Source organism: Adiantum capillus-veneris, chromosome 19, assembly GCF_014529385.1.
Source record: "Adiantum capillus-veneris isolate H3 chromosome 19, ASM1452938v2, whole genome shotgun sequence".
NCBI lineage: Eukaryota > Viridiplantae > Streptophyta > Polypodiopsida > Polypodiales > Pteridaceae > Adiantum > Adiantum capillus-veneris.
This window is the reverse complement of record NC_140949.1, coordinates 106,935,805-106,949,279: the sequence shown is the minus strand read 5'-3', so window position 1 is coordinate 106,949,279 and position 13,475 is coordinate 106,935,805.

The following is a 13,475-nucleotide window of genomic DNA, read 5'->3' as shown; positions in this document are numbered from 1 at the left end:
GTCTTTGAATAAAAGGACTCTTTCATAAACTAAAATATTAAAGAGAATTTTATTGAGTCGATACTTCACGTGATGGGATCAACCTCGTATAAATGCACTCCTTAATCCCTTGTTTTGTAAGGCCTTTTGGAGCAGGACAGCAAGAAAAAGATGTAACATGCATCTCACCTACAAAAAAGAGAGAGTGTAAGTCTCCATTTTCATTTGATAGTGGAGCTATAGTCCTCTTAATACCAAGGTGAAAGAGAGTATTAAGAGGATCTCTATTTTTAGGATCATGTTCCCCACTAAATTGAGTGAAAGGATGTGTGATTGGATTATACTACCATGACATCAATCCCACAAATATTACTAATGTATAGAGGGACCCAGCTCTAACTTTTTAAAAACTTATCTGTATGATCGATATTGAGAGAGAGAGAGAGAGAGAGAGAGAATTTTCACAATGTGAGGTATATTATCTTGTTTATATAGATTATTTTTACCTTTCATTTCCACTTCCAAATCCTTGACCTTCTACCTTCTAAAGTTTAACCCTTCAATTTCTTTGCTTTATATTTCCCTGGCCGCTCTCTTGCACGATTTTTCTTTTTTTTTTTGGAAATGGGAGGACCTAATGGCATATAAAAAGTTAAAATCAATACACTTAGTGTAAAGAAAGTCTAAGGAGCAGAGAAGATAAAGATATACTCACATTGCATTGCACGAACCCTATAAAATTATATAGAAAGAGTACCACATCTTTTCACTTTCTAATTCGAGAGGCTTTTCATATTCTACACTATCAATGTACAATTATGGTATCTCGTTTATGCTCCCAAACAAAACAAGGGAAAAGCATACTCGACAAAATGATAAAATAAGAACTAAAGCTAAGAATTGGGATTAAAAAGGGTAATGTTGAAATGTTGCTAGTATGCCAAGAGGACTATAGTAAGCTAGACCAAAGAGCGAAGGTCTCCATCACCCCAAAGTTTTGCGTGCTAGGTGGTTAGACTACTTTGGGGCTTGAGGTATTTGAATAGCAATTATCCTTGCTCTTTTATAGAATTCTTTTCTTTGGTCTCAAGCCTTTGACCAAGCGAGGTTTATAAGCACTTTAATCAATCCTGTTGTCTCTTTTATTTTTCCCAAACTTAAATCGCTAATCTAAGATGAAAAATGCTTATGGAAGTTAGAACTTAATTTTCATGGCGTTACCTCTCCCTTGAAATCATAGTCGTCGTCCTCGACTGTGGAGTGGGAAAAATAGTCATATTTAGTCCTTTTAGTTTTGGGTAGAGGATCCCTTTTTACCCATCTACATTCTTCCACAATGGTACTTAATTCTACTTAGCACTTGGAAGAGTTAGCTATCACAAGCATGTCTTTACTTAGCCCTTGCACTTTCAATGGTAATTTGGCAAAGTCTACTTGGCGCTTGCGAGACTATGATGTCGTAAGCATGATTCATTATATGCATACACTTAAAAAACTTATGAGCATTTAAAAGAAATCTTAAAGTCAAAACAAGACAAAACTCTTTATAGAACATATATTGTTCATACCTGGTTCTTACCTTTGACAAGAACCATTGACATGAGTCATTGGAAGCATTTGCAAGGTTTGCATTATCCTTTAGCTAGTTCATTATATGCATGCACTTAAAAAACTTATGAGCATTTAAAAGAAATCTTAAAGTCAAAACAAGATAAAAACTATTTATAAAACATATTTGTTCATACTTGGTTCTTACCTTTGACATGAGTCATTGGAAGCATTACAAGGTTTGCATTATCCTTTAGCTAGAGCTAGATTCATTGCATCCACCTTGCATCTTTGAAAGGATAATTCTTAAACTTAATAAGATATCATCCGATAACCTTACCACTTCTTAAAACCTTTCTTAGCACCCATATTCTCAAAGATTCCTTGCATTAATTAAAATCCATAAGATTACCTTTAATTTACCTAGCCCACGTGAAATACCTTTGCACTATCCTTTGAAGGCTTTATGAAGCTGGCCCAAGCTAGATCCTACTTGCTAAATTAAGATGAACTCTGGTAAAGATTAAACTCGCCCTTGGGCTTTAGAGCTTCACCTCTTGAAAAAAACCTTAGCACAGTTCTTTGAAGATGCCACAAAGCTGGTCTCAAAATCTGCTAAATTTAGATCAACTATAGTAAGTTCTAACTTTACCTCAAGACTTCTTAGACTTTAAACTCGGAGTCTAATGAATAAATTTAATTACTTAATGACTAGTTCTATTTTTAGACTCTTATGATTACTCTAATTAGCCCCCTTTGTCTTGTACCTTTGATGAAGGTTGCTCGAAATAGACTTATCATATCTTTACATGTACCTTTGACTTGGGATAATTAAACAATAATTGTCCTTTCTCTTGTATAGACTTCTTTTCGTTTGTCCACTCAAGCATTTGACCAAGCCAGGTCTAAGCACTTTTAGAAATAATTTTCATGATAGGATGGCTTGGGCTCTCCACCCAATTGTAGATGTAAGGACATGGGCCCTACGGGCAAGGCCACCGAGACGACCGGACAGTGTGTACACTAGGGGGAGGCTATAAGATAGCACGGTTGGGTGGAGACTAGTACATGCATTACCATCGCCATTTCACTGGTATCGGAGCTATTCTTGGGAAAGGAAAAAAGCGGGTTGCATGTGCATGTGACGCGCTGCTTCCCTCCCACGTTCGCAGACAGCAACGTCTCCGCTGTGCACAAAAAGAAAGCAAGAAAAGATTCTTGCGTGCAACGTGCGAAGGCATACATCGACAACCGGCCACAATCGCCCCATCTACGCCCTCCACAATGCACGGCCAAGGCAAACTCAACTGGCAACTCTACAACACCGAGGCTTCGTTGGCTATGCACGTAGGAAGGCTCACTTAACCCTTGCATGAAGGAGGGTTGAACCCACCCCATGAAGGTAAGAGGCCAACACTCTACCATCAAGCTATTGAGCCTTGTTGTGTATAACAAGGAAAGATAGCATATTTGTGTTGACAAGAAAGCTAGAAGGAAAGGGAAAGCTTCAAACTCCAAAGGAAGTAGTTTCACCCTTTCTTTTCACTTCTTGGAGGAAAGTAAGTTTTCCTCCAAAATTCTTTTTTCCTCAAGGAGGTAGCTTTAAAGTGAACAAAAGCCTTTACAAAAGCGATGATTTTTATGACGAATCCACAGAGGTGTTCTTACGATGAACAACACGTAGAGCGCGATAATTTTTGCAAGGTGAGATTTGCATGCGACGCAAATCGCCGAGCATAAATAACACAAAGACTTCAAGCTTTACAAGGTACAAGTTGATGTTTTTTTCTCTCTTTACATTAATGTGTGTTTACCATGGCCAGTAAGGATATCCCACCTATGCACACTTTTGATTTTGAGCACATAGATCAAAATCAGGGCACCACAGGTGCTGCTGACACTAATATGCATGACGATGATGATATAGGAGATCATGGTCTTGTATATATGGCTGCTTTCAAGACTTTGGAAAATCACCAAAATGTACTTGAACGCAACCTTTCTGCACTCAATGCAAATGTTACAAACCTTATTGAGCTACTTGTGAAATTTATGAATTCACAGACGACTCAAGGAGCCACAATTGGCACGGTTCAAGGAAACCAAGCTTGCACGACTCAAGGAGTCCAAGAGACAAGTGCTTTAGAAGATGCAGAAGGTAGCAATGCATTGCTTAAGAATATCACCATTCTTGAGTTTCACGGGGAAGAGCGTGATCGCAACAAGGATGCGGTCAATACGTTCTTACACAAATGGAGTGATATTTATAGATTGAGACACACCCCGGATATAAAGACGGTTGTGGAAACAATTCTATCTCTTAAAGGCAAGGCCTATAAGTGGTGGATGACATTTCCAATAGATGCTCATCCTTCGTGTCTTGGGCTACATTTCAAGCTTCTTTCTCCAAAAAGTTTTTGGACTCCAATGAAGAAGATAATAATTGGTCAGCATGCGATGCATGCCACATGTCTGGCCTCTCTCTCACACAGTACCTTTCGAAGTATCGGGAAATCATATTAAAACTAGAAGGTCTAGATGAATTCCAAAAGATACAGGGTTTTAATAGGGGTCTTGACAAAGACTATCGTCTTCATGTCAAGACCCAACATCCAAAAACTTTGGAAGAAGCCATCAGTCATGCCCAAAGATATGATGATGACCAAGAGAGGAAGGGAAATGTTCCCTACTCTAAGAATAATTTTTCTAAGAGCAATGTGGCTAAGAGCCAATGGCGAGGTAGATCTCCCACATGTTCCAAGAGGAATAAGAGACAATCTATCTCTTTATGCCCACAAGAGGCTAAGAAGCCTAAGCAATCACGAAATACTCCACGTGGGTCTCTCAGCACTGCTGATTTTGAGTGTGCAAAGAGACACAATTTGTGTTTCAGATGTCTTTCGGACCAACATAACAAGAAGGATTTTCCTATTTCGCAAGGCAAAGAAAAGGCCATGCACATGGTGCAACGCCTCACATTAAATTCATCTCCTAAATATTGTGTTGTAGAGGTTATTCATATGGAAGAAAAGCACAAGTGTTGTGTGCCTGCTTCAATGTGGCAGCCCACCTTTGGCCCCCATGATTTGATTCACATGCATGGCACTATTAACGGACAACGTGTTCGTATTTTAGTGGATGATGGTGCAACTCATAACTTCCTGAACTATAAGCTGGTCAAGAAATTGAAGCTTACACAGACTCCTTGCTCTCACAAGTATGTGGTTGAATAGATGTTTGGCAATGATAAAGAAGTATGGGACACGATAGTTCAAGGGGTTTTTCTTTTTGTTCAAGATCATACGATGACCCTTGACTTTCAAGTTATGAACATGGACCATGCTGATGTAGTTTTAGGACGGGAGTGGTTGCATGGTTTAGGAAACACATTGCACACTAGTTATGAACATAACTCCTTATCCTTTATGGCCAATGGTAAACATGTGCTTTTGCTTGGTGAGAAAAATATACCATTTGCACCTCTTATATGTACAATCGACCTTTTTATTCTGCAAAAAGCAGATCTAATAGATAAAGTCTTTTTGTGTTACTACTTGTCTCCAAGTCTTGTGAATTAAGAGTAAAGTGTTGTGCATTCTAGTAATGGTATGCAAAGTTCAATGAATTCTAATGATAATCAAAGTGTTAAAATATCTAACGAGCAAAGTGCTCTCACTATTGAGCAACGTGCAACTGTTGGAAAACAAACATTACAAGAATTACAAGATTCTCCATCCCAGCATAACTCTAGTTTACTTTCTCCTTTTACACGGTAAAAGCTGACTCACTTACTCACGGAGTATAGTGATGTATTCTCAAGTTATTTACCACCGGCTTTACCCCCTACACGTGATGTGCAACATAGCATAGATGTTTTGCCAGGCACTAAACCGGTGAGTAAACCACCTTATACGGTATGAGTGCTAAATAATCCAAGGAGGTTGAGAGTAAGTTGGCTGACTACCTTGCTCGTGGTTTCATTAGACCTAGCACTTCGCCTTGGGCATCACCAATTCTATTGGTGAAAAAGAAAGATGTACTATGCGCATGTGCATAGATTATCGCGGATTGAACGCTATAACCATCAAGAACAAGCCTCAAGTGGATGAGTTGTTTGATCAACTTCATGGGGCAAGATACTATACAAAGATAGATCTTCGTTCAGGTTACCACCAGGTGCGTATCCTTTTGCAAGATATCTCTAAAACGGCCTTTAGAACACGGTCCAGGCATTTTGAATTTTTGGTTATGCCTTTTGGTTTAACCAATGCTCCAGCTACATTTATGACACTCATGGATAGTGTCTTACGTCCCTATCTTGGAAAATTTGTTGTGGTTTTCCTTGATGACATTCTCATTTACAGTAAGACTGAAGATGAACAAATAGAACACTTACGATTGGTGTTCGAACAACTACAAGCTCACGCTCTGTATGCTAAGCAAAGCAAGTGCGATTTCTTTAAAGTAGAGATACATTACCTCAGTCATGTGATCTCTTATTCTGGCATCAAAATGGACACTGATAAGGTCACTGCCATTCTTTGATGGCCACATCCCAACACGGTTGAGGAGCTTCAAATATTTTTAGGCATGGCTGGATTTTATCGACAGTATATTCGTGACTATGCCAAAATTGTTGTTCCTATGATGGATCAACTTAAAGAAAAAGGTAAGACCTTTTCTTGGGAAGAAGCCCAAAAATGCAGTTTTGAGCAGCTCAAGGTAGCTATAGCCACTGCTCCCATCCTAGCAGTCGTTGACCCTCTTAAGCCGTTTGTGGTAGAGATTGATGCTAGTGATAAAGTGATTGGTGTGGTACTTCTCCAGGAGGGAAAACCTATAGCCTTTGAAAGTAAAAAGTTAGATAGAGCTCAACAAAATTATTCTGCCTATGAGAGAGAGCTCTATGCCATTATTCACGCTTTACGAAAGTGGCGACACTATTTATATGGTACCGAGTTTGAAGTAGTTTTTGACCATGAGAGTATCAAATGGTTTACTACTCAAACAGACTTGAAGGGCTGTAAAGCTAGATGGGCGGAAATCCTTCAAAATTATGATTGTAAGCTATGATATCGCAAGGGGCAATATAATCTAGTAGCAGATGCACTAAGTCGGATGCCTCAAATTAATTCACTTGCTTTTATGAAAATAAAAAGTGGATTTTTAGTCTCATTACGTGGCAAGTGTGCACAAGACCAATTATATGCTAAAGTGTAGAGTGCAATTTTAAAAAGGGATCCCTCACACTCACATGTCTCTGTACAACCAGATCAACATGTCTCTGCATGCGTAGATAAAAACTCCACTACACAGAGCTCCACCCCTACTCAGGAAGAGCTTAAGCGATGGAAGAATTTTTCCATTGATGATGGCTACTTACTCCACAAGGGTAGAGTATGTGTGCCAAAGGATTCAGACACTAGGCACCAAATCCTATTTGAGTGTCATGATAGTCCAAGTGCTGGTCATCCAGGTATTCGTAAGACGTATACCTTAGTTCAACGGTAATTTTATTGGCCAGGCTTACATCATGATGTTCAAGAGTACGTACTAAACTGCCAACAGTGCCAAGTTAATAAGGCAGAGCGCTTCAAGGTAGGTGTCCTTTTACATCCTTTAGAGATTCCACAAGGTAAGTGGGAGAGTATCTCTATAGATTTTGTAGTAGGACTACCTACTACAAATCATGGCCATGATGCCATATGGGTAATTGTAGACTATCTCACAAAGATGGGTCGATTCATTCCACTAAGACTACGGTTAAGACATCAGAATTAGCACGGCTATTTGTAGAGCATATATATAGACTCTACGATCTTCCAGCTAGTATCATTAGTGACATAGTTCGAAAGTTCAATAATCACTTTTGGAGAGCTGTGTTTCAAAGATTGGAAACTAAACTTAATTTAAGTACGACTGATCATCTAGAAACAGATGGTCAAACCGAAAGAGTTAATCAAGTGCTAGAGGATATGCTACGAGTGTACGTTAGCAAGAAGCAAACCATTTGGGAAGACTACTTACCTATATTGGAATTTGCTTATAATAGTTCAAAGCATGTGACTACAGGGTATAGTCAATTTTTGGACCGTTTTTCCAATTTGGACTAAAACTAGGTCATTTTCACGTCATTGCCATTTTTTATGTGAAATTTCTCAAACGAAGTTAAAAAAATCCTTTAATTTATGGGATCACTTGCATAAGCATAAAAATCATAGATATGCATTAGTTCTCATCAATATTTCATTTTGGGTCACTTTCCATGCAATTCTACGATATCACCCATCAACTTTTGTAGTTTTTGCCTGCATAGACCTTGTATGTGATGTATGCACACTACGATGATTTAAACACACTTTCCATATTATAAAACCATATTATGAATATTCTAGAATCATTTAGCATAAATGGAACCATACCTAGGGCTCCAACTCCCCTGTTAGGTATGTACATGATTGCGGCTGCAATAGCTACTTTACAGTATATATCAAAATATGTACATGATTTCTTCTATTCCCATGCATCAAAAGTGAGATGAATGTTTTTATTTCACATTGTACATGTTCATGCTTTTATATGGATTTCAACGTAGATCACCCGTTACGGTGGGGTTGGCTAAGGAGAAGATATAACAAGCGAATGATTTTCTCCAAGACCATTTTGACATGCTTTGAGTTGCTAGACAAAATTTTAAGCAAGCTCAAGATCGATATAAGAAGTACGCAGATGACCATCGTTGTCTTGCTACTTTCGAGAAGGAGACAAAGATTTTCTCAAGGTTCCGGAGCATTTAGAAAGTCTGATAACAGGAAAGTTGCTAAACTTTCACCACGCTATTGTGGACCGTTTACCATTCTCAAATGTATAGGTCAAGTGGCCTATGAGTTAGCTCTTCCAGAGCACTCACGAGTTCATCATGTTTTTCATGTTATCCGTTTATGAAAACAGCTAGGACAGAATGACAATGTCATTGACACAGGTATCCAGTCTGCCATCTATTTGCATGACTTTGCTAGCACCAGACATCATGTCAGACGACAGGTGTTCGTAAAATGGCTAGATAGACCTGAAGAAGGTTCTACACGGGAGAATATCTCCACACTTAAGAAACGTTTTCCTACGTTTGTTTTCGAGGACGAAATCAATTTTCCAACCGGGGGGGGGTTATGTAAGGAATGGGCCTACGGGCAAGGCCACCGGCATGGCCGGACAGTGTGTATGCTAGGGGGAGGCTATAAGATAGCACAATTGGGTGGAGACTAGCACACGCATTACCACCACCCTTTCAGTAGAGGGAACGATGAGAAAGCTCTCATCACTAGGCTATATGTAATGGCCTGCCTCCCTACACTAGCCCAATCGCTAGAGAACTCCATCTCTCTTGAGCCTCAACCATACACACCATCCTCTTGTTAGCACTAGTTAGCGCTTAGATAGCCATACTCGTAATAGGGAGCTTGAGATCATCCCAAAACTCTGAAAAACTCAATAGTCAAGATATCCCAACCAGTGGACTTCTCCTTGCCTAGAGCTTGCAGTGCAAGCTAGCATTCATCTTTTGAGAAAGCCTTCTCATGAAGGTTGGCTTCAAATTCAGAGATCATCTTGCTAACAATCGCGAGAAGAGCTGATCTAGCTTCATCCACTTCCTGAGAGTGGGCCTCGTGTTGGGAAATTACTTGACTTGAATGATCAAGCATCATCATAGCCATTTTATCTTGGTCTTGTATAGCATTCTCGTCCCCATATGCGAGCAAGTGGGCATGGCCCCTACTCCTCTTGATTTTCATGGCCCGAACAAAAGTGTGTGCTTGATTGGAGGTCTTCCGTTGAAGGAAGGTTTCTCTAGATAGGTTAGCTTTTGCTTCTAGCCACCTCTTGTGCTCCTCTTCGAAAGCCGACCATACCATTTTTTTCCAGTCAGCAGAGCTATTTCATCTTCCATTTGCTTCATACTCTCCTCATGGGTATTTTTTAATATAGGACCCATGCCTTTGATTTCTTTTTAAATACTCTTGGCAAAGATATCCCAAGTTTTGGGGTTTGCAAGACCAACATCTTTGTTAAGCTTGCATAGTACTTTTTTGGTTAGGCTTTGGAATAGTGGGTCTTTGCACAGGTGTTCTCTTGTGATCAGTAGCTTCTTAGTCCGTTTGGGAAATTGTCCCTCCCCTTTGGCTTTGCTGAATTTAATGAACAAAGGCATATGATCTAATAGGGTGTTGTCACCAGCTTCATTTTGATGAGCGATGGAATCCAGCCAGCATGGTGGAAATAGTAGCATCTTCAAGTCAGGAGGCCGTGTGGGCATATTGCAGGCTTTGTACATGAAGCCCAACGTGCCACTTCATGGTCCAATCTCCCACCAACAAAGTCCCTTTGTCACAAAGGCTCAACCATTTCGTTTTTTCAGATTAAGTCAACAAACTCAAGGAGCCTGTTCATCCCTTCATCTTCTCCACCATATTGAAGTCTCTAAACAAGAGCCACTCCCCTTCAATTTAAGTATCTTTGAGGTGCATCCATAGCTTGGCTCTATCCTTAGCATCATAGGGGCTATATATGTTAATTAAGGTAAGTGACTCATCCGTCATGTTAACTCTCACTCCTAGGACTCTCCTAGAGGGGTGATTCATGACCACTTTTGGCTCCAGGTCCCTATCCACTATATTGAGGACACCACTTTACCCGCCCACTCCCTCTCCGTAGAACACTAACTTCTTCCCTAGTGCTTGCTTTCAATTGTTGTGAACATCCAAATGATGCTCCTGGATTTCCCAACAGTTTACTTCCTTAACTCTCCTTACTTCCTCCTAGAAGAGTGTGCTCTTCTTCTGGGTTTTAATCTTTCACCTTCCAGGATTGGATAACAAGACCTTCCATCATTGAGATAAGGATACATATTATTTTTCCACTTGGAATTCTTCCTCAATGTTCTCTTTACTAAGGTTCTCCTCCATTTGTACATTCTCATTCCCAATCTGTAAGGTTGAAAGTTTAGTTGTCATTATATTCTTGGGGTTGGCATCCCACAACACCTTGAAGAAGTTGTCATAGAGGATCGGGGATTTAGGAGGGCTCGACGGGGCCACTCTTAGTAGCCCAGCCACTCTAGCTTGGGATTTGAATCATTCACATGAAATATTGGAAATTCGTTGCCAACCATCATCTTTCATTCTATATGAGGGTGCCATCACAATCTTATGGACCACTAGAGTTGATGTTTTGGTTGGGCTATGGACGAGAAGCGATACCGCTGGGAGGCCAGTCTATTTCTATTCTTGGCTTGGTGGGGCTTCACAATGTTCTCTTGGGTAACAGGTTGGAATATCCTTAGATTGCTAATCTTTCCCTAAATTTTCAGCATCCACCTGTGGTGGAGCCTCTGTCCCAGACACTACCTGAGAGTTTGAAGTCTATCCGTTTTTCCCTTCATTGGAATCTACTACCACGGTCAAGGCCGAGGGGCAAGCCCTTGCAAAGGGACCACATTTGTTGCACTTGAAGCACACACCAAAGAAGGTGCCAAAGTTCAATGGAATGACCTTCAGCCCAGCCCCCACATTCACAACAATGTTCTTGGGTTGGGGCTTTCTTTGATCCCGCCAAATGCACACCTTGTGCTCTGCAGACCCAACGGCTCTTCTTGTTTGCAAAAAGAGCGTAGTACCAAGGGACGCTGTGAGATCTTTCAAATCGTTCCTCAACCACATCATGAGGTTAACAAACTCTACCCACATCGAGCATATGTCCTCAAAAGCACTGATGCATTCAAAAGAATATTGGGCTTTTGGCTAGGGTTTTGGACATAGCGGCCACATTGTTGAATTGCATAGAGAAATAGCCTTTGGCAAGATATTGATCCATCACCACAGATCCACTCTTATTGAGGACATTGGCGCTATACATCCAATCAATCAATTCGGCTTTGCTAGGTACCCTACCCATAAAGGCAAAGACCAATGTAGAGTCTGCTAACTCAATGAGCTGCTTTTTATCAAAGCCGGTGCAATAGTGACCGTGACTACATCTTTTACCTCTACTCTTTGAGAGAGCAATTTTCAAAGTGCTTGGAAGGCTTTGTCCCCCTTGGCAACATCTAGAGGCCCGAAGGGTGTCTCTGCTTCTTCTAGGGCTCTTTTATTCAGAGAGAGAGAGAGAGTGTTGAGGATCTCTACGAGTTCCTTCTCTATCAACACCTTACGTTCTCTCAGTGCCTCTTTGCCTAGCTCAAAAATGCCGCACTTACCACTCTCGCTATGTTGACCTGTGGCATTTTCCGGTCCTTTGACTTAGTGATCGGGCATGGACCCTTTGACTATCCTAGCACCGCCTTGGCGTAAGATGGTTTGCGCCCCAACCTTACCAAATGAAGAGTGACAATCGCAAAGTTGGTAGCGCGCTAACTAAGCGATGATAATAGCTCTACTCGGAGATAATAAGAAACTAATCACGCTGACCGGTCTCTGGCATGATGTTCGATAAGCAGCATGAAGGCTTGGATGCATGCTTACTGTGCTCGATCACCTTAGTGATGATGCGACCCTGTTTCAAGGTTCTTAAGCTAGCTTACCCTACTGCATAGCCTCCTTCTCTTCCCACCTTCTGCTTCAAGACTTGTCTTTAACGCCACTGGTCCCTCGTCGCCATCGCAGTCCTTTCAGGATATACCATCTCAAGTCTTGCGCTATGAATCTTAAGTCGTTCTAGGTGTGTTGAATCTTTTTAAGAGTTTAATTGGGTAGATGCTCTTATGTCTTTGAGGGAAAAAAGCATGTAGATGTCACGTTGGTTGAGAGAGAGAGAGAGAGAGAGAGAGAGAGAGAGAGAGAGAGAGAGAGAGAGAGAGAGAGAGAGAGAGAGAGAGAGAGATTTTATTATCGTCCTTAGAGGTCAAATTTGATCTTTGAGACCAAAAGTACATGTGATGTAATATGTGTGTGGTTGATGAGTGATTCTTGATGCTCCAAAATTGTGGTGATGAGAGTCACAATGGAGAGCCCACACTGTGGGGCTGGAAGAGAAAAGTGTGTAGGTCTAAGTCACGGCTGAAAATGTGAGGAGAGCAAATTCGAATGTGACCAAAAGTTGAGCACTCTAGTAGTGTGTGGTACTCAGTCTCTCGAACTTGCAGTGAGCATAATGTGCACACTCAATTTGACTCTTCTTCAATGTCCCAATGCCCTATCTCGCATCAAAGGGAGTGGGAGCTAAGCCGAATGGCGCAATAGTGTGTATCGTTGACAAGGGGATATGCTCAAGCATGTAAGGGTAAGTACAATTTCCTCTTTCAGCAAAGAACATGGTTTTGTAGTTGGGGGTAATATCGGTGGTGTAATGTATGAAGCGTGACTCACCGGATTTCTCTCAAACCGTAATACATTGGCGTTATAGAAAAGCTTCATTCACTTGGGAGTTCATTGAGGAATCATGTAGCAACTGTAATGCATCCCATCTTTAAAACCATTTCCTTATATCTTGCATCCATCCCGTGCTCAAGATCTTGCTTTTATGCATCCTTTGAACTTTTTTCTTGCTTGAAGCTTCCTATGCAATTAAAGGAAGTCGATGTGAGGGGTTTTGACGCATCTTTATCATGTACTTCATAACTCTTTCCATGCTCATAACCTCAATTGGAAGAGATACCAACTCAAGAAGTAGGAGCATATATGGTGTTTGTGTCTTAACTTGGAGAAAGTTTGTAAGAAAACATTTTTGGACATTCTCAAACTCTTTCCAAGTAGACTTTGAGATGCTCCCGCCCCACACTTCAACTCCATAGAAAAGGACCGGTGTCACAATTGTGTCAAAAAGGTACTTCTTGAGAACCCAACACTTGATGTTTTTCACATTATACATGTTCTCAAATGCATAGTATGCTCTCTTTCTGTCTTCCAAACGACTCACAACACATTCAAGCCACTTGTGATTGGTCGGAACCTCAA